The sequence below is a fragment of the Esox lucius genome, chromosome 11, assembly GCF_011004845.1.
Source record: "Esox lucius isolate fEsoLuc1 chromosome 11, fEsoLuc1.pri, whole genome shotgun sequence".
Classification (NCBI taxonomy): domain Eukaryota; kingdom Metazoa; phylum Chordata; class Actinopteri; order Esociformes; family Esocidae; genus Esox; species Esox lucius.
This window is the reverse complement of record NC_047579.1, coordinates 13,573,695-13,596,699: the sequence shown is the minus strand read 5'-3', so window position 1 is coordinate 13,596,699 and position 23,005 is coordinate 13,573,695.

Sequence of the window (23,005 nt, the reverse complement as noted above, 5' to 3'; positions counted from 1 at the left end):
CCCCTCCACCATGTTACTGTAGTCACTGTCCATCCAGTCTTCCTTTCTCCCCCTCCACCATGTTACTGTAGTCACTATCCATCCAGTCTTCCTCCCCCCTCCACCATGTTACTGTACTCACTGTCCATCCAGTCTTCCTTTCATGCCCCTCCACCATGTTACTGTAATCACTGTCCATCCAGTCTTCCTTTCTCCCCCTCCACCATGTTACTGTAGTCACTGTCCATCCAGTCTTTCTCCACCCTCCACCATGTTACTGTAGTCACTGTCCATCCAGTCTTTCTCCCCCCTCCACCATGTTACTGTAATCACTGTCCATCCAGTCTTTCTCCCCCCTCCACCATGTTACTGTAGTCACTGTCCATCCAGTCTTCCTTTCTCCCCCTCCACCATGTTACTCTAGTCACTGTCCATCCAGTCTTCCTTTCTCCCCCTCCACCATGTTACTGTAGTCACTGTCCATTCAGTCTTCCTTCCTTCCCCTTCCACCATGTTACTGTAATCACTGTCCATCCAGTCTTCCTTTCTCCCCCTCCACCATGTTACTGTAATCACCGTCCATCCAGTCTTCCTTTCTCCCCCCTTCACCATGTTACTGTAGTCACTGTCCATCCAGTCTTCCTATCTCATCCTCCACCATGTAACTGCAGTCACTTTCCATCCAGTATTTCTCCCCCCTCCACCATGTAACTGCAGTCACTTTCCATCCAGTATTTCTCCCCCCTCCACCATGTTACTGTAGTCATTGTCCATCCAGTCTTCCTTTCTCCCCTCTCCACCATGTTACTGTAGTCACTGTCCATCCAGTCTTCCTTTCTCCCCCTCCACCATGTAACTGCAGTCACTTTCCATCCAGTATTTCACCCCCCTCCACCATGTAACTGCAGTCACTTTCCATCCAGTATTTCTCCCCCCTCCACCATGTTACTGTAGTCACTGTCCATCCAGTCTTCCTATCTCATCCTCCACCATGTTACTGTAGTCACTGTCCATCCAGTCTTTCTCCACCCTCCACCATGTTACTGTAGTCACTGTCCATCCAGTCTTTCTCCCCCCTCCACCATGTTACTGTAATCACTGTCCATCCAGTCTTTCTCCCCCCTCCACCATGTTACTGTAGTCACTGTCCATCCAGTCTTTCTCCCCCTCCACCATGTTACTCTAGTCACTGTCCATCCAGTCTTCCTTTCTCCCCCTCCACCATGTTACTGTAGTCACTGTCCATCCAGTCTTCCTCCCCCCTCCACCATGTTACTGTAGTCACTGTCCATCCAGTCTTCCTTTCTCCCCCTCCACCATGTTACTGTAGTCACTGTCCATCCAGTCTTCCTTTCTCCCCCCCTCCACCATGTTACTGTAGTCACTGTCCATCCAGTCTTCCTTTCTCCCCCTCCACCATGTTACTGTAGTCACTGTCCATCCAGTCTTCCTTTCTCCCCCTCCACCATGTTACTGTAGTCACTGTCCATCCAGTCTTCCTTTCTCCCCCTCCACCATTTTACTCTAGTCACTGTCCATCCAGTCTTCCTTTCTCCCCCTCCACCATGTTACTGTAGTGACTGTCCATCCAGTATTCTCCCCCTCCACCATGTTACTGTAGTCACTATCCATCCAGTCTTCCTCCCCCCTCCACCATGTTACTGTAGTCACTGTCCATCCAGTCTTCCTCCCCCCTCCACCATGTTACTGTAGTCACTGTCCATCCAGTCTTCCTTTCTCCCCCTCCACCATGTTACTGTAGTCACTATCCATCCAGTCTTCCTCCCCCCTCCACCATGTTACTGTACTCACTGTCCATCCAGTCTTCCTTTCATGCCCCTCCACCATGTTACTGTAATCACTGTCCATCCAGTCTTCCTTTCTCCCCCTCCACCATGTTACTGTAGTCACTGTCCATCCAGTCTTTCTCCACCCTCCACCATGTTACTGTAGTCACTGTCCATCCAGTCTTTCTCCCCCCTCCACCATGTTACTGTAATCACTGTCCATCCAGTCTTTCTCCCCCCTCCACCATGTTACTGTAGTCACTGTCCATCCAGTCTTTCTCCCCCTCCACCATGTTACTCTAGTCACTGTCCATCCAGTCTTCCTTTCTCCCCCTCCACCATGTTACTGTAGTCACTGTCCATTCAGTCTTCCTTCCTTCCCCTTCCACCATGTTACTGTAATCACTGTCCATCCAGTCTTCCTTTCTCCCCCTCCACCATGTTACTGTAATCACCGTCCATCCAGTCTTCCTTTCTCCCCCCTTCACCATGTTACTGTAGTCACTGTCCATCCAGTCTTCCTATCTCATCCTCCACCATGTAACTGCAGTCACTTTCCATCCAGTATTTCTCCCCCCTCCACCATGTAACTGCAGTCACTTTCCATCCAGTATTTCTCCCCCCTCCACCATGTTACTGTAGTCATTGTCCATCCAGTCTTCCTTTCTCCCCTCTCCACCATGTTACTGTAGTCACTGTCCATCCAGTCTTCCTTTCTCCCCCTCCACCATGTAACTGCAGTCACTTTCCATCCAGTATTTCACCCCCCTCCACCATGTAACTGCAGTCACTTTCCATCCAGTATTTCTCCCCCCTCCACCATGTTACTGTAGTCACTGTCCATCCAGTCTTCCTATCTCATCCTCCACCATGTTACTGTAGTCACTGTCCATCCAGTCTTTCTCCACCCTCCACCATGTTACTGTAGTCACTGTCCATCCAGTCTTTCTCCCCCCTCCACCATGTTACTGTAATCACTGTCCATCCAGTCTTTCTCCCCCCTCCACCATGTTACTGTAGTCACTGTCCATCCAGTCTTTCTCCCCCTCCACCATGTTACTCTAGTCACTGTCCATCCAGTCTTCCTTTCTCCCCCTCCACCATGTTACTGTAGTCACTGTCCATCCAGTCTTCCTTCCTTCCCCTTCCACCATGTTACTGTAATCACTGTCCATCCAGTCATCCTTTCTCCCCCTCCACCATGTTACTGTAATCACCGTCCATCCAGTCTTTCTTTCTCCCCCCTTCACCATGTTACTGTAGTCACTGTCCATCCAGTCTTCCTTTCTCCCCCTCCACCATGTAACTGCAGTCACTTTCCATCCAGTATTTTACCCCCCTCCACCATGTAACTGCAGTCACTTTCCATCCAGTATTTCTCCCCCCTCCACCATGTTACTGTAGTCACTGTCCATCCAGTCTTTCTCCCCCTCCACCATGTTACTGTAGTCACTGTCCATCCAGTTCACATGGTACCATACAATTCTACAAAAGATAATGGGCCATGTCTGCATTTCCTTTCAGATGCCTTCAGCTGTTGAAACAACATCTGCATGTCATTTTTCTGTAACATAGACAGACAAAGCATTGACAGTTTCAGGAAGCTGGTAGCACAGAGATATAATATTACCCTCCCATCTGGTTTTTGACAGTGGTTTTTTTGCACGGTTCTTCTCATGTTCCATATGAATTGACCAGCGGTTTACTGAGGAGCTAAACAGGGTATAAAGTTTTTGCAGCAGAACAAAGTAGTTGATGTGAACCCTCAAAACTTCAAACTGAACTGCTGTGAACCATCACAAGTACATCTCTGTTAAAAAAAGCTGACTTTTATCGGGTCAAAACTTGACATTGTCAGCAAAATATCATTGGCCAATGTTATGGAAATTTTTAACAATAATTTTAACATAAACGTTTTTGCTGTACTATATTATGATTCTGTATAATGAAAATGTGTGATCTTGGAGTTAACACGAAGTTAATGGTCTAGAATCATTTAAATGAGGATCCAGACATTTCAGATTTGTTCCATTCTCTAATCATTAGGGTAATGATATCGACAGGGTCATGTTGTAAAAGAGTACTGTTTTTTTTGCAGTCTACATCCTAATTAGTGAAGTGTTTATGGATTGATACCAAGGTTTGATTTGGTATCAAGAGGATGGGTTGTTATGGACATTTTGAACTAAGGTACATTTGAGAAATGTTTTTCTTTCCATTGGCTGGTATGTAAATCTTTACTTTGATTGTGACACATGTCTGTATAATATCAGAGGTTTATTAGGTATTTGGGCCATGTCCTCCTTCCTTGACAAAGATGGGTGTCAGTCCTTTCTGTTCCTTAGGAATGTGGTCCTTTGGTCAGTTGGCCCCTTTAGGTAAACAACAGTAAACATTATGGCAGGAAAGATAAGGTGGGGGGACAGCCCGCCCTTTGGGCAAAAACCTATGTGACACAAGACAGGCAACAACTTACCACACCCCTTTTAACTGTAATAAATACTGTGGAATGACCTGTATTGAGTTAGAGACTCCTCACACAATTATGTTTGTAAGTGTTTGACGCGTCTCTGTTATTTGCAAATAATAATAAACTGTTAAATTGTGCCAAGAGAATTTGGTCTCTGTTTCTTTCTCCTTTAAGAGTGTTGATCGATGGAATTGCCATCACAATACACATGGGCCAGTAATGGGCCAGATACACATGGGCCAGTAATGGGCCAGATACACATGGGCCAGATACACATGGGCCAGATACACATGGGCCAGTACTGGGCCACATACATATGGGCCAGTAATGTGCCAGATATGTATGTGGCCCAATACTGGGCCAGATACATATGGGCCAGTACTGTGCCAGAAACGATAGATAAGCATATGTTTTATGATGTGTTAGAATTTCTTGGCCAAGTTTGGCGTGCGGTATGTGGCCCAACAGTGAAAGTAAAATAAGAGGGCCACACAACCTATAGCCTAAGTGTGCTGAGATCTCCTTTTGGATCGTGTACTTTGTCAATGGCCCATATTCTTAAGCGCACACAACTTTCAAAACCTAAAAGTGTATGATGTATGTAGCTAAATTAAGTATGACAATGTTATTGTTAATAAAACTGAATATGTTTCCTTGCGCAGTAGGCTTGTAAAAGAGTGTACAATCTGAAATGTACATACACTACCGGTCAAATATTTCAGAACAGCTAAATTTTTCCAGTTTGTATTGAAATTCAGTTTTTGTTTTTTTTCATAATGTTTTCAGTAGTCCATTGGTGGTTCATGGTAAACCTGTTACCTTTCTAATTTTAACAGGCCTTACATAATACTAATGATAAAAAAATTATTTCCTGAAGTGGCATGAGATACAGTGGATATAAAAAGTCTACACACCCCTGTTAAAATGCCAGGTCCTGGTGATGTAAAAGAATTAGACAAAGAGAAATCATATCAGAACCTTTTCCACCTTTGTGGAATGTGACCTATAACGTGAACAATTCAATTGAAATCTTTGAGGGAGAAAAATAAAAAACTCACAATAACCTGGTTGCATAAGTGTACACAACCTTAAACTAATAATTTGTTGAAGCCCCTTTTGATTTTATTACAGCACTCAGTCTTTTCGGTTAGGAGTCTATAAATATGGCACATCTTGACGTGGCAATATTTGCCCACTTTTCTTTGCAAAAGCGCTCCAAATCTGTCAGATTGTGAGGACATCTCCTATGCACAGCCCTCTTCAGATCACCCAACAGATGTTCAATTGGATTCAGGTCTTGGCTCAGGCTGGGCCATTCCAAAACATTAATCTTCTTCTGGTGAAGCCATGCTTTTGAGGATTTGGATCGTTGTCATCCGGAAAGGTGAACTTCCTCTTCATCTTCAGCTTTCTAACGGACGCCTGAAGGTTTTGTGCCAAAATTGCCTGGTATTTGGAACTGTTCATAATTCCCCCCACCCTGACTAATGCCCCAGTTCGAGCTGAAGAAAAACAGTGTCCTTCGTAAAGAGATAGTTAGTACTCTCATACATTGTGTCAAGTTTAATGCTGTTACTTTTCATGCCCAATATCTATCAGTGGGTTTGGTGTTTTTGGGTGATGTGCAGTGTTGTTTTTGTGCTAAAAAGTACAACCTTGGTTTCATCAGATCATAACACATTTTCCCATGTGCTTTTGGGGGACTTGATGTTTGTTTTTGCCAGCCTCTGTTGTGCCATATTTTCTCCACTTGATGATGACTGTCTTCAATGTGTTCCATGGTATATATAATGCTTTGGTAATTCTTTTGTACCCTTCTCTTGACTGATATCTTTCAACAATGAAATGCTTTGGAAGCTCTCTGCAGACAATGGCTTTTGCTCTGAGATGCAACTTAAAAAAGGTCAGCAAAATCAACAGCTGAACTTTATTTGTGATTAATCAAAGTCACTTTAAATGATGGCTGGTGTGTAATGACTTGTATTTAACATGAGTTTGAATGTGATTGGTTAATTCTGAACACAGCCACATCCCCAGTTATAAGAGGGTGTGCACACGTATGCAAGCAGGTTATTGTAAGCTTTTTATTTTTCGTTTTTCCCCCTCAAAGATTTTAGTTTGTTTTTTGTTCACATTATAGGTCACATCAAATGTGGAAAAAAGTTCTGACATGATTTATCTTTGTGTCAGTCTTTTACATCACAAAAAAGTATTCGTGCAAGACTACTCTTTAGTTCCGTTAATAAATGTCTTTTGTCCACGTTATTTCAGCAAAAATGTAATGGCTGAGGTAAAAGTTGCATTCTGCTGTTTAAATGATTAAGTAATGATTAAAGACAGTCTGCCACATAGAAAACCAGGAATTTAAACCTGCCAGCGACAACAATATTCATCCCTCCTCATCAGCTGAACTAGGATTGCCTGGTTCCTTTTCTGGTTTCAAGGTCTTTTTGTTTTGTTTTGATTTCTTCTCCTTCGATTGGACATCCTGACTACTAGCGGCATTGGGCATTTTTAAATAGCAAAACATTTCTCTACTGAGAGCATGCAGTGAGAGTAGTTTTGCAAAAATACCTGAAACGCTGCTCGCAGCTTTAATTTTACTTTGAATTATTTCTTAATTAAACTTTAGATACTAATTTAAATGTCATGTCTGTCTTTGGATTAAATTGCCTGAAAATCCAAGAAATCCTTAGTTTCTTTTTGATAACCCACATTTATTAACATGAGAATTATGCAAAAGTTTAGTATTGATAATATGCATTTACTATTACAGGCCCAGTGTTTGGAATGGTGGTGTTTTTTTAGATGGAGCCTTCACACAAGTCAAGGTATTAGAAAAGTTAAACACGGATAGAAATAATGTTAGGAAATTAGGAGTAAACAGTAAATGCCATGATGGCTTTACATCAGTCTGGCGGGGCCTGAGGTAACCATGTTTTAATGGAGATTAAAATGAGTGTCTCAATCTGGTCTGAATATGATTGAGAATTTTTTTTATATTGTTGTAGGCGATGCATTCAAGAAGCCTCTGATACAGATGGTGAAAAGTAAGATTACAGCATTGGCCCGATGGACTTCCTAAAGCCCCATCAATCAGCCAACCCACCTACACTACTTGGGAACCCTGGTTTCACCAGTCTACAGTATGATTTTAGTCTTGTGTATGTCAGTACCTACAGGATGCACGTTTGATGTTCCACCCCTGTTTTAATAAAGTCTTTGTTCTTCACTGAAGTCCCTGCTAGACCTTGGCCCCAGCAGATGTCAACACCACAAGCCTTTTAAGAAGCCACCAGACACACCGGCAGAGATGGGGAGGGTGAGTACATCCATTTCTGAGGATGGAAACACCTTCCTTGTCTCTCCTCTCAGTCATGATCCTCAGGGGCCTCCATCCACAGTTTAGCTGTAAGTGCACATTTATTATTAAATACAGTGGGGAGAACAAGTATTTGATACACTGACGATTTTGCAGGTTTTCCCACTTACAAAGCATGTAGAAGTCTGTCATTTTTATCATAGGTACTCTTCAACTGTGAGTGACGGAATCTAAAACAAAAATCCAGAAAATCACATTGTATGATTTCTAAGTAATTAATTTGCATTTTATTGCATGACGTAAGTATTTGATACATCAGAAAAGCAGAACTTAATATTTGGTACAGAAACCTTTGTTTGCAATTACAGAGATCATATGTTTCCTGTAGTTCTTGACCAGGTTTTCACACACTGCAGCAGGGATTTTGGCCCAATCCTCCATACAGAGCTTCTCCAGATCCTTCAGGTTTCGGGGCTGTCGCTGGGCAATACAGACTTAAAGCTCCCTCCAAAGAGTTTCTATTGGGTTCAGGTCTGCAGAGTGGCTGGGCCACTCCAGGACCTTGAGATGCTTCTTACAGAGCCACTCCTTAGTTGCCCTGGCTGTGTGTTTCGGGTCGTTGTCATGCTGGAATACCCAGTCACTAGCTGTTTCTTTTCTTATTGAAAAATGGCACGCGTAAAACAAGAGCGCACAGGTGCAAAATAAATGTGCAAACAGCTTCACAATCAGTAACACCAAACATAGAACAATACCACACAAAGACGCCCAGAAACAAGGGAACTAATATAGGTAACCTAATGAGGGAATGGACACCAGGTGTGTGCAATAACAAGACATGACAGTGCCGTGGGAGGAGGAGCGGCTTGACTAGAAGGCTGGCGATGACACACGCCGAATTCCACGCCGGGGGGGATGGCGTGTGTCTTCTTGTTACAGACAGACCTCTACATGCTTTGTAAGTAGCAAAACCTGCTAAATCGGCAGTGTATCAAATACTTGTTCTCCCCACTGTATAAGAAAACATTAAGTAAACATATTGCTGTTTAGAATGTAATGGTATATCCAATGTGGGGCTCAAATTCTTATTTAATTAATATAAAAATTCATGAACATTTTGGAAATAACATTTTTGGAAATATTTTGGGAATGATTTCTCAGATTAACAAAAATTAAGTGAGCTGAATAAAGTTTTAACACTCAGATTTTCCATTTCACAAAAGAAACCAATGCAGAAGCCGGGGTGCGTTCTATAGACAAATAGTCTACTTTTTAGGATGCAGGTATGTGCTCAGCTAATCATTTCTGGTGAATACATTATATAAACTTAATGTATTCATGTCTTAGTACGAGCTGGTGGGGAGTTGGGGAGGATTTGTTATACTGAAAGGCCACAATACATTTTTGGTCAGCGACATATCTGCTGACGGTGGGAATATAACTATCTGAATTTATACTGACTTCAGTCGCCAGGTTAATCACTCTGATGTGTGCTGGTCTACTAGCATGCAAGTGTAAACCCACCCACCACCCCTGCCTCCACCAGTTTGGCGGTTTTCCTATGTGGATTGCAATTAATGACATTATGGTATTGATATTGTTATAGTATCGTATAAATGACATGTGATGTCATTAGGTTCTGATCCGCTGGGATAACTGAATGTCAAGAACTTTATTAAATGATTGTTGTGCCTGTCTCCAATAGATGGGTTTTATGGCTGAACAGCAGGTCTATTTGGAACATTTTAGGAAATTTATTTATTAAATGTATTCATATAGCAAATAATAGCAGGAGTTTAGGTTGTCGACCCATATGCTTCCCTTACCATGGGAAAATGGTTATTAATTGTATCTACTTTTTAGATCAACCACCTATACCTTGTTGGGGGATGCAACTGTAAGGATGCTGTATGGCGGGTGGTTTTTGAGGGAGGTTTGAGGAAGGATTTTCCTGTAACAAGTGTCTTGCACTTACAATACTGAATTCACTCTGCAACTTAATTTTCACATCTTCACAATCATTTGTGCTCCTGTCCATTTAGCTGCTGTGCTGAGGTATCCAGTGTCATCAATGGCATCAGAGTGATGTGGAGGCAAAAATGAGAAGGTGGCTGCAGCTGGATTGAGGTAGAAAGAGATGAGGAAGGAGTGTGGCGGCACCTCTGCCATGATGGACTTTGGAAGAGGGGTTGAGGTTATGAAGTGTGGCATGGTGTAGTGTGTGCCAGCGGATGGAGTGAGAGATGGGGAGGGTGTGTCCATCTGACCCCGAGGATAGACATGTCTTCCCTGTCTCTCCTCCTGGTGGACAATTCCTCAACATTATCAACAAAAAGTTGTTCTGTTTATTGTCTGAGCTCTATAGTCTATAAACCAGGGTTCCCACAGGTCCTTAATCCTTGACATTTTGTGAATTTGAGAAACAAATCAAGGCCTTGAAATTTGTTGAAAATAGTCATGGGTCATTGAAAGTGCTTGAATTCTTATTTTGTGTAAGGATAGTAACTAAAGAGACCTAGTAGTCTACCATCACTGTAACACTGCACAATTGAAGTATTCACACATTCAGACCTCTCTTTAATTGTTGTCTGTGAGCTTCTGTGAAGCCTGCTAGTTCTGATTATAATGCTCAGTATGTAACAGTAATTAACCTTGATCCATGTCTCCAACTATGCCACTTTGGGTCCATGAATTGGAGGGAATTGGGCCTGGAAAGTCCTTGAAGAGTAATTGAATTTAATGTATATGACGGTGTGGGAACCCTGCTGTAGACTTGGGGAAATGTTCAATATACAGTTGTGCTCAAATGTTTGCATACTCTTGGAGAATTGGTAATATATGTACCACTTGTAAAGAAAACATGTGTAAGCAGGCAAAACACATGTCTTTTATTTCTTATGGAATTCATATTCAACTGCATGTTATAACAGAATGGCAAAATCTTAAAACAAAACATGTCAACAGAAAAAAAAGTGACCTGACAAAAGTCTGCATACCCTTAATTCTTAATACTGTGTATTGCCTCATTAGCATCAATGTGCAGTCTTTTGTAATAGTTGTGTATGAGTCCCCGAATTCTTGCAGGCGGTATAACTGCCCATTTATCTTGGCAAAATGCGTCAAGGTCACGCAAAGCCTTTGGTCGTCTTGCATGAACCGCACGTTTGAGATCTCCCCAGAGTGGCTTGATGATATTAAGGTCGGGAGACCGTGATGTTCACTTCAGAACCTTCACATTTTTATGCTGTAACCAATGGAGGGTCAACCTGGCCTTGTGCTTAGGGTCATTTTTATGCTGGAAAGTCCAAAAGCATCCCTTGCACAGCTTTGGTGCATAAGAATGCAAATTGTCTGCCAGTATTTTCTGATAACATGCTGCATTCATCTTGCCATCCATTTTCACAAGATTCCCCGTGCCTTTAGAGCTCGCACACCCCCAAAACAGAAGACAATTCTTCTGGCAGTATTGGCTGAAATCTTTCTTGGTCTCCCTGACCTTGGCATGGTATCAAGAGATCCCTGAATTGTCCAGTTCTTAATAAGTGATTGAAGAGTACTGACTGGCATTTTCAAGACTTTGAATATCTTTTTATAACCTTTTCCATCTTTATAAAGTTCCATTACCTTGTCTCACCGGTCTTTAAACAGTTCTTTCTGCTCCCCATGGCTCAGTATCTAGCCTGTTCAGTGCATCCATGAGAGAGCTAACAATCTCATTGACTATTGATACACAGACACTAATTGCAATTGAAAAAGCCACATATGTGGGAAATTCACCTTTAATTGCCATTTTAACATGTGTGTGTCACCTTGTGTCTCTAACAAGGCCAACCATTCAAGTGTTTGTAAACTTTTGATCAGGGCCATTTGGGTGATTTCTGTTATCATTATAATTTAAAAAAGAGCTAAATAACTAAGTGATAATAAATGGCCTCATGTGATCACTATCCTTCAAGAAAGTTTATTTTGCATGATCAGTCCTATCAAAATCAATGCCAGAACTTCAACATTTCTGTAGGGTATGCAAACTTATGAGCAACAACTGTATCACACAGTGATATCACACTGGGTAACTGAGGAAAAGACAAATTTGAGGAAAACATTCATTCATTATTGGTATTTACAGGTGCTGGTCATAAAATTAGAATATCATCAAAAAGTTGATTTATTTCAGGTAATTCCATTCAAAAAGTGAAACTTGTATATTATATTAATTCATTACACACAGACTGATATATTTCAAATGTTTATTTATTTTAATTGTGATGATTATAACTGGCAACTAATGAAAATACCAAATTAAGTATCTCAGAAAATTTGAATATTACTAAAGACCAATACAAAAAAATGATTTTTTGAAATGTTGGCCAACTGAAAAGTATGAACATGAAAAGTATGAGCATGTACAGCACTCAATACTTAGTTGGGGCTCCTTTTGCCTGAACTACTGCAGCAATGCGGCGTGGCATGGAGTCGATCAGTCTGTGGCACTAGTCAGGTGTTATGAGAGCCCAGGTTGCTCTGATAGAGGCCTTCAGCTCTTCTGCACTGTTGGGTCTTCCTCTTCACAATACCCCATAGATTTCTATAGGGTTAAGGTCAGGCGAGTTTCCTGGCCAATTAAGGACAGGGATACCATGGTCCTTAAACCAGGTACTGGTAGCTTTGTCACTGTGTGCAGTTGCCAAGTCCTGTTGGAAAATGAAATCTGCTTCTCCATAAAGTTGGTCAGCAGTAGGAAGCATGAAGTGCTCTAAAACTTCCTGGTAGACTGCTGCGTTGACCTTGGACTTCAGAAAACACAGTGGACCAACACCAGCAGATGACATGGCACCCCAAACATACCATCTTGATCGTTCATATCAACAGTTCATCTTTCCCTGCTAGACTAAAAATAACATGTTATGTGCAGTTGATGTGATCTTTAGCTAAAAGTGTATTGGAACCATCAGTCAAAATAGCTTGTTTCCAATGTATCACTACAAAGCAAGGCAGGGTGCTACTGTTGGTTATTAAAATGATTAAATATTAAGTATAAGTTAATTTGTTTACAGGCATGGGTTGCTCAGTTCACATAGCGATGTTACGTAGGGTTGGGGAAGGTACTATTCAGGTCTCACAGGTAACACAGATGCTAAAAACGAATCAGTAATGTCGTCTACTGGGATGCACAAACCCAGTAAAATGGATGTTACTGTTTATACGTAGTTGTGTGCTTAACATGGTCTAGATTAGCAATGGTTATTATCATAAACAGGCACAGATCACGTCTTGTTTATATTTTGCTGTAAGACACGGCTACCCACGGCAGGACGTTAGCTGATCAGGCTAGTAAAAAGAGCAACAACTTGCTTAACGTTACCCCCAAATCAGCCCTTCGCATGTTATAATTTAAAAAGGACCGGTGCGTGGCTAATCAAGTCATGTCTATTTAGCCGGAAGGTTTAGCTAGCTATCTCTATGACAGTTAACGTAAATATGGCTAACGTTAGCATCGTAAACTAATGTTAATATCTTACCTTGAAATGGCGACCGGGATCTCTTCTTATTTAATGAATCCATTCACAGCGATGTACAGGATCTTTGGGGAAACGATGGAAGGTTTGACCTGTATAGGATTTCTTTCTCTTTGAAGACGCACATTTGGGAACACAACAATGCGGCGGCATTGTAGGTAACGTTATGACAGAAGTCTACAGTTGGGCGGGCCAACGTTACTTCCGTACCCCACAGCCTCTTTTTGGTTTAAAGGAAGTGCCGTAGGTGAATAAGGCGAATTCACACCTTAAAGAAACATCTGTTAACCGTTAACATTCCAATGATTGCCTACTAGTATAGGAATTTAGTACAAAGAAGCAGCACTGTAGGTATACATGTAGTCTATAAAAATAATGAAGAGTCATTGAATATGTAAATAAACATGGAATTGACATTTCCGGTTCCTTCAAGTCAAACCCAGAATAATGAACACCAAGCATTTAATGTAGCCAAATTAGAATACCCAATTTTGAAAATGTCACCGGTAAGTCTGTTTCTCTTCTAAAGAGTTCAAACAGTCAAAAAAACATTTTAAGCAGCCTATCTCCCCAATAATGAGTATCAGGCATTGGTTTTAAAACACAAATATTATCCCAGTTATCATTTTAAACAAAAACAAAGTGAAATTAATTAATTTAACCAAACCAAACCAAAATTTAAAATAGGACGTCAAATTTTACGGCTTTGGCTATTTGGGGAATAAACGGGTCGTGGCTATTTTACCTAGCATGTGTTCTTAACGTTAAAGTCTATCACCATGAGGTTCTTCATTGTACTACTTCATACAAGGAGAGAGAAACAAAAAAATTTAACCCATTATAATGAAACCACAAGACCATGTTTTACCAAATTAGGAAAGCAATCTTTGTACCAATTTCCAATTTATCACTCAGATGAAATTCAGGACATTATGCCAGTATAGAATCCTAAGTTACCATGCGAATACCTCCACGTGTGCCAGCCACCAGCACAACACTGGAACACAAATATCAATTTCACAGACTCCGCGCTAAGGCTAAAGCTGAAAGAGTGGGACTCGCCAAAGTATCACATTAACAACGCAATGAATGCGTTCGCCAAGTGTACACCCAACAAAGCAAAACCTGGCGAAGGCAAAACTTCCAGGTTAACAACAATCTTGGTAAATGAAATCAAATATTCCACCAAGGGATACACAATGCAGCCAATCGGACCCCTCGTGCACAGGGAATACCAAAATGGAAAATGCATGTACTAGGTCGACCATAACCAGATATCCACAGAAGCCCGGGACTCGGGCCACAATCTTATTCAGAGCAAGCACAATCGGTGCGCACGCATATACAACTTCATTAATTCTACCATTCACCAAACCACCAGCTGACCAACAACTTGGGTGTTTTACAGGAGCAATCCCAACTCTATCTTACAGTCTCTTCAATTGGTGGACATAGAACTTGACAAAGTCTGCAAGGTCATTTTGAGCATAGCATGTGGTTATACCCCACCACATAGATGCGCAACAGTTATAGCCCCTAAGCTATCAGTGCCCTTTCTATGTGGTTGGAAATCAACCAGAGGTCTGCACACCACTAGCCCACATGTCAGAATCTCTCCTACCTATAATACAGGTTGCACGGGGAGACATAAGGGCACAATTCCTCTACTGTTGAAAAACAAACAAGACATCTTTCTCGCATTTTGCACAGAAATGCAGTTGCACAGAAACCAATTACACCAACAGAGAGCTGCTTAAAATCCTGCACGAATCGCTCGGCAAAGACAGCATGGGAGTGTTCCCAGTGCTAACAGGACACAGAACAACAGCCTTTTCTTCACTACAGTTACTACAACAGAAATACTATTAAATAAATTACCCCTACAAACCATACTTCCTCAAAACCACCTGTCTACTTCCACAAATCCATCAAATCTGACATACTAAACCCAACCACAGTTTACTAAAGCATATGAAAACTGTAACGCCTGTATCCTCCAAATATGTTAGAGAAAAACCAGGATGGTATTAAGAAATGATCTCACCGGTTGATGCTCCCTGGTCCGTCTCCTCCAACCGTCAACACCCCTCCCTCAGGCGGTTTAGCATTCCTGCGTGTTTCCGTTGGGTCGCTCGCGGTGAGGCCAGAGAGGCAGCCAGAACTGTCTCTATTCTTGAAGGAACACTACATAAACAGGCATCGTTTCGATTCCCATAGGTATCTTCCCAAATCCAATGTCCAGTCGAATGTCTAGCGGTAGCTTCATAAATTTCAACGTAGCGGTTAGCATTGTATCTTCCTCAACCCTGGGTCTGTAGTCTTCCTTGGTCTTAGTCATCGTAAACACCGCCCTGGCCAACAGAGGTTACGTATCTGGTACGTTCTTCTCCTCCCTTTCAAATCATCTCTTGATGGAGCAAAACGGCCTCCAGATGGCCTACAGCATTCCCACGTTCACAACAAAAAGGGTCCATGGAGTGAAACGAGTCGGGGGCTATCTTGGTCACCAGCGGGGTTGTCTACGTCGATTGTAGGGAAATGTTCGACACCGATGCAGTGTCAACGGGCGGGGTGGGACCACGCAAAACTCCAAGAAGTCCCAGCGATCGGCCTGGCGGATGTTGTGGAAATTCTTGAACTGATGTATTCTTGGTTCTATACATGTATGAATGAGTTACTAGTTAAAGTACTGAGTACCCATGTTTGGATAAGGAAAGGAATGTAGGAGAGGGGGATCTGGTGTTTAGTGTCATTATTGACTGGTATCAGCAGATTATAGGGTTCTCTATCTGTTGTTTGTCCAGATGCTGTCTTCTACAGTTGAAAAGGTTACCCATGTGGGGGAGGATAGCTTGCCCCTTGTGTAAGCCTAGGTAGTAATAGAACAAAGGGAAGTATGGTCAGTTGGCCCCTTTAGGTAAACTCAACAGTAAACATTATGGCAGGAAGGATAAGGTGGGGGACAGCCCGCCCTTTGGGTAAAAGCCTATGTGACAAGACAGATGGGCAACAACTTACCACACCCCTTTTAACTGTAGTAAATACAGATTGTTCATGATTTGAGTCAGAGACTCCTCAGACGATTATGTTTGTAAGCGTTTGACGCGTCTCTCTTATTTGCAAATACTTAATAAACTGTTAAATTGTGCCAAGAGAATTTTGTCTGTTTCTTACTCCTTTAAGAGTGTCGATCGATGGAATTACCATCACACGGAACACCGCGGGAGGGTGGGGGCGGTCAGAGGGATGATCCATCCAACCTGAGCGAAAAGAACTACAACACAGATCAATAAACCCCACACAACCTTTCCCAAAGCTTCCATCAGTCACCACTGTCTACATACTGTAGCCTACGCCTTCCAAACTAATGTATATCATACTCCCATACGTTACCTCATCCATATTCCTCCAATCTGCCCAGTAGGCCATGCATCCATCACCAAATGAAAACACCATTAACCGGAAAACCTAATAACTCCCAAAGATACAGATGTTCACATGTCCAAACACCACAGTTACGTTATTCTTGCCTGTCCATAGCAAGTACGAGGGGCCGTCGAAAATGAACCAACGCACCAACCCATCAGCAAACCTAAGCGTGTTGAAAATGCCGGATCCAGAGCGAACCCCATGGGGTCGTCATGCCACCACCAGTCACCCTGGTACCTTGATTAATGTTCCCAGCATGCGTTAATAAGCTCATCAGCCCTTTTGCAAGATACTCCTTATACCAGTGTTTTATACAGTGGTCCAACCACTGTACTGTTAACAGTTTCAACCAAAGGCTGACTTGAACTTCAAATTGCTCCCTTTCCTCCGGATATGTACCAAACTCACTAAAATAGCGTAAATTAAGCCTCTTCTTAAATAATTGCATCTGGATCCTGACATATTAAACAATTATAGGCCAATATCGAACCTCCCGTTCCTCTCAAAAATCGTAGAATTTTTTTTCCCCAACAACTGAATGCCTTCCTGAAGACAAATAACATTTATGTTATTTGCCAATTAAGGTAAGAAATGCAAACTCAGTGCAAACTTTCAAGTGTCTACTAAAAAGGAATCTCTACAGCACGGTCTTTGATTAGGTGTAGCCTGGCCCAGGGGCGTGAAGGTGTCCAGAAGGCTTGATACTTTCCACCCTTGCTGTCTCATCGCCACTGGGATGCACTCCCTCTAATGCCTCTTGGGGGAGGAGTCACTGGCTGGTTGTTGTTTCTCTGTTGCGCACTTGTGCAATTGGGCTGTACTCTGCTGGCAATACTCAGCCCTCATTCAGGGTGATTGTGGTTGGTGGGTGTCCCTTTGGTTGATGCTTGGCAATGTGGGTGGATTGGGCCCTGTCCAGGGCCTTCCCCAGATAGGGCCACAGTATCACCGGACCCTCTGTCTCAGTCCCAAGGTCTTATGCTGCTATTTTATTGTGCTGGGGGAGTAGGGCCAGTTCTCCTTCTCCAATAAGTTCTCCTTCTCCTCTTTTAATCCTTGTTGATATGAGGAATGTATTTTCAGAATTTTCCCAGTCTCCTCCCGTTTTGAACTTAGGAGAACATGAGATCCTGGCCCACATCTGCGGAGTACATGGCTTTGGAGACCCGTTGCTGTTCCTGTCCAGAGTCCTCCTGGTTGTGTTGCAAATCGAGACGATGACTGATGATTTCAGCCGCCACTGTGCTGACGCCTCCACCTCCTGTGTTGTCCCTTTCCTTGTCCATTAGGTAATTTGTCCGAACCTGGACTAAGTTTAAATAGACTCTAGACTCAGCCAACATGCATTTATTAATTATTACATTTGTAATCTTAATATGTACTTGCCACCACTTCTGAGCCTGGATCCCCTCTAGGTTTCTTCCTAAATTTTGGCATTCTTAGTGAGTTTTACCTAGCCACTGAAATTCAACACTACTGTTGTTTGCTCCTTGGGGTTTAAGACCGGGTGTTTTGTAAAAGCACTTTGAGACATCTGCTGATTTAAAAAGGGCTTTATAAATACATTTGATTGATTGACTGTATTGTGACCTTACCTCCTGATTTCAAAATTTCAGCCGGTACCTGTACTGATGAACCCCTAATATAATTTAAGCAGGGCACCCTGACTCTCTCCCCTTTTGCAGCCAGTCCACGAGCGGGGGAGGATTTAGGGCTCCAGAGACCTAGTCTCTGGCCGTGCACAGTTGACCCGCTAGAATATGATTTCGAGAACACCAGGTTAAGTAACCAAGGACAAGCCCCCAAAGTGTGATGGTAAATCCATCGATCAGAACTTTTAAAGGAGTAAGTACAGAGACAAAATTCTCTTGGCACAATTAAAGGTCAAACGCTTACAGAATAATCATCTGAGGAGTCTCTGAAGTAGAAACATGAACAGTCCGTATTTATTACAGTTAAAATGGGTGTGGTAAGATGCTGCCCATCTGTCTTATGTCACATAGGTTTGACCCAAAGGGCGGGCTGTCCCCCCATCTTATCCTTCCTGCCATAATGTTTACTGTTGTGTTTATTTAAAGAGGCCTTATTGACCTAACTTCCCCCCAAGGGCCACATTCCTATGGAACAAAGGACTGATACCCTTCTTGGTTTAAGCAGATAAACATGGTCTGAGTACCTAATAATCCTCTGATATTATACAGACGTGTGTCACAATCAAAGTCAAGAGTTACTTACCTCGTAAGAGAAAGACAGACATTTCTCAAATGTATCTTAGTTCAAAGATTTCCACAACACCACAACAGTGGTTTTTATACTTTTCCTCATTAAATTAGATTTAGTTCAGGTAATCACCAAATCAGTACCTCATTAAGTAAAATGAGGTGTGCTTGTGTTGGAATTCACAGACACTGGAATGGAATGGCTGCTTTACATGTAGAGATGCTGATTTAAGAAAAATTAGGAGTGGTCTCTTAATATTTTCCCGAGCTGTATTATCGAGCTGTATTATTACCTTAGGTTACCTACCAGATGACAAGACAGTAGGTTACCTACCAGAGGACAAGACAGTAGGTTACCTACCAGTTGACAAGACAGTAGGTTACCTACCAGTTGACAAGACAGTAGGTTACCTACCAGAGGACAAGACAGTAGGTTACCTACCAGTTGACAAGACAGTAGGTTACCTACCAGAGGACAAGACAGTAGGTTACTTAACAGAGGACAAGACAGTAGGTTACCTACCAGACAACAAGACAGTAGGTTACCTACCAGAGGTCAAGACAGTAGGTTACCTACCAGAGGTCAAGACAGTAGGTTACCTACCAGAGGACAAGACAGTATGTTACCTAACAGAGTGACATAAGTAACAAAGTGGTTTCTCATCAGAATGTGTCCAACTAGAACAACCGGTTCAACCAGGTACAAACTGTGTTCTTGTCTTTCACATGACTGTACATGATTACTGTCAGATACAGATATCAGAGGGACAGGAGGGAACACACAGCAACACACAGAGCAGGTGAACAGGGAAACTACATACTTCATGGTGAGTACTAGACATTCATGGTTATGGACATTAATATCACAGAGTCAGTTATCTGAAGTAATGATGTGGTACTGAGGAGGATTAAAGACCTATAGGTTCCAATAGTAATGATGTGATCCTCAAGCTTTGATGGTACTTTTGTATTTGAAAGTTTTAAGTTATTTACTCAATGCATTCATACAGCAGAACGAAAACTTCAAAGAACACGATTGTTTTTCTATAGTTGTTAATTGAAAATTACAGAATGTCTGTAATAATAGTAGTAAAGCCAATAGCACATAAGCAGAGTCTCCAGAAGTTAAGTAAAGTAAACTTCAGGAAATGTTGAGTAATAATGAACTGAATGGAATGAAGCATGAGTGAGTTTTTACTGATACTGCAGTCAGTGTTTTATAAGCATGCAATTATGATCGTTAATAGATGTTTTTGATGTTCCATTTATTGATGCTACAAAAGGGGTCTACCCCGCCAGTACCCCTTGTCCTATGATATCTAGTATACAGTAAGTCAACTGTATAAGAACAATAATTAGCTGACAACCCAGCTGCCAGTAATCTACTGTAATTTCATAGGCAATTTATTTTGCTGTGTATGACCGCCAGTTTGTGTTTCTTAAGTAAGCAAAGACTAGTATATTTAGTTGATGAAGTCTATAAGAACTGTGACACTGAAGTATGTTTACTGTACTGGTCACTGTACATTCCATAGCCTAGACCAGCGGTCCCCAACCTTTTTTGCGCCACGGACCGGTTTAATGTCAGACAATATTTTCACGGACCGGCCTTTAAGGTGTGGCGGATAAATACACAAAATAAAATGATACGACCGGCATAAAAATTGTGGTATTTTCTAAATATAATAATAAGCGTGAATCCACTGTGTACTCATATGCAACTTTATTAGCAGCATCCTCGAAACATCGAGCCAACAACATAACATGAGTAACATCCTCTCTGCCCCCTAACACTCTCTGGTCGCTATGGTAACGTTTAAACATGCCTTCAAAATAAGATACAACACAAAAACAAATATAAAGTGCATGAAAAATACAACTCACCATAAAGCTAAATCAATGGGAGCCCTGAGCTTGTTTCTCTGCAACGAGACGGTCCCATCTAGGGGTAATGGGAGACAATGACACCCGAAGTGTGTTGCTTATGTCCAGTCTACTCCGCAGAGTTGTTGTCTCGAACATACTTTTAAGGCCGCCGTCATTTGCTATCTGCAGCAGTTGATCTTCTTCTTGCATAGGATTCACCTGGTTTGTTGACAAATGGGTCGCGATCCATTCCTTGGCAGTTCGTGGGTCTTTTGTGGTTGGGAAGTAGTGCTTTTTAAAAGCAAAGACCGGTGGTCGTGCACCAGCTGGGAGAATGAAGGCTCGGGCTCAGTCTCTTCCAAAATCCCCGCAAATCTTTGAAACATGTAAAATATACCTCTGTTCACGCGCCATCACCACAAATCCAGTTTGGCTTTAAATGCAGCTACTTTATCTGCCAACTTGAAGACAGTTGTCATTTTCCCCTGAAGTGACAGATTGAGTTAATTGAGCAGGTTGAATATGTCGCACAAGTAAGCAAGTTTTGCGACCCATTCCTCGTCACTGAAATGTGCTGCCACAGAAAAATCTCTGCAGCGGCTCTCGTAATTCAAACACTCTGGCCAGCGATCTCCCTAACCCTAATCCTAATAACCATCTTATTTCTGTGTATAAGAGAGGGTGTCTGTGCTGCGCGTCCATCCCCTCACAAAGCTGCTTGAACAGGCACGAGTTGACACGATGCGTAGACTCACATTCAGGTGCAACCTCCTTAATCCGAGTAGTTAAACCAGACAGACGGCCATGTCAGCAGCTCCGTCTGTGCATATGCCGACACAAAAGGACCATTTCAGTTTTCCTTATATATTATCATCCAGCGACTTGACTAGTTCTGCGGCTGTGGTTTTGGTTGGCAACGATAGTGCACATAACATATCCTCATGCACATCCTCCTGATGAAGATATCGCACATAAACAAGTAGTATTGCCTTGTTATCTGTAGACTCGTCAACCTGGAGTGCATACCACAGTGATGTATTAATCCTCTCCAACAATTGTGTTCATAGGCGCCGATTTATGTTTTCCTCCGTGGGTGCTCATAGGCGCACGCCATATATATATATCTGCCAACACACCTATATATACCTATATATACACACCTATATATACCTATATATACACCTATATATACATATTGTAACACCCCTGGTCGGGATGCTAAATCAGGAGCCGGAGTCAGAGGTAAAGAATGCCAGGTAGAATTTATTAACCCTAACAAGACAGCTGTGTGGCCACTGTCTACGCCCAACAATACCTGTTAACACACACAGGTTCTTTACAAACTCTCTTAGATCTGTAGCTAGCTAAGACAAGTACACCTGTCACGGTCCTCTATCACACACAGGAGTGGAGCCACGAGAGAGAGAGAGCTTCCCAAAACCCCACCTTATATAAGCTATGGCCTGAGACCCCTAGACCCGCCCCTGCTGTCCCCAAGTCCCCCAGAGATGCCCTCCTCACTGCGGGACGTCCCACCAGGTAAACCAGCCCCACCTAACTGTCAGGCCCCGCCCCATAATGAAGCATAACTGACCAACTTAAAACTTTAAATGAACACAGGGTCGCTACACAGCTCCCCCCTTTACAAGCCCTCGACACCCGCCTCGAAGTGCCGCCCCCTCGCACGCAGATCATAGTGTCGCTTCTGTCGTGCGCCCGCGTTCAGTAGCTGCTCTCTGGCGAAGGTGTGGGCAGACTCGAGCCGGTCCTGTAGTCTCCGGGCATAGTCTAGGCCAGCCAGCACTGGTGTTCCCTCTGGAGGGTGACCGAACACCATTTCAGCTGGGGTGCGGAGTTCCCTACCCAGCATGAGAAGAGCTGGTGAGCAGCCGGTGGAGTCCTGGACAGCCGACCGACAAGCCATGAGAACCAGGGGAAGGTGAGTGTCCCAATCTTTTTGGTGTTTTGCCGTCACCATAGCCAGCTGCTGAGCTAAGGTGCGGTTGAATCTCTCCACCAGACCGTCACTCTGAGGATGAAGAGGGGTGGTGCGGGTCTTTTCCACACCCAGTCGCTGGCACATTTCGGTGAACACCCTTGACTCAAAGTTCCTCCCCTGGTCGCTGTGGATCGCCTCAGGTACCCCAAACCGGCTGATGAAACCCCCCAGCAGCGCGTCAACAACCGTCTCAGCCTCTTGGTCAGGAAGGGCATATGCTTCAGGCCATTTTGTAAAATAGTCCATTGCAGTCAACACCCACCTATTTCCCTTGTCTGAAACTGGGAAGGGGCCCACTACATCAACCCCCACCCTTTCCAAAGGTGACCCCACAGGGAACTGTTGCAGTTGGGCATGTGACTGCCCTGGTGGGCCCTTCCTTGCTGCACAGCTGTCACACTGTCTGCAATAGTCCTCT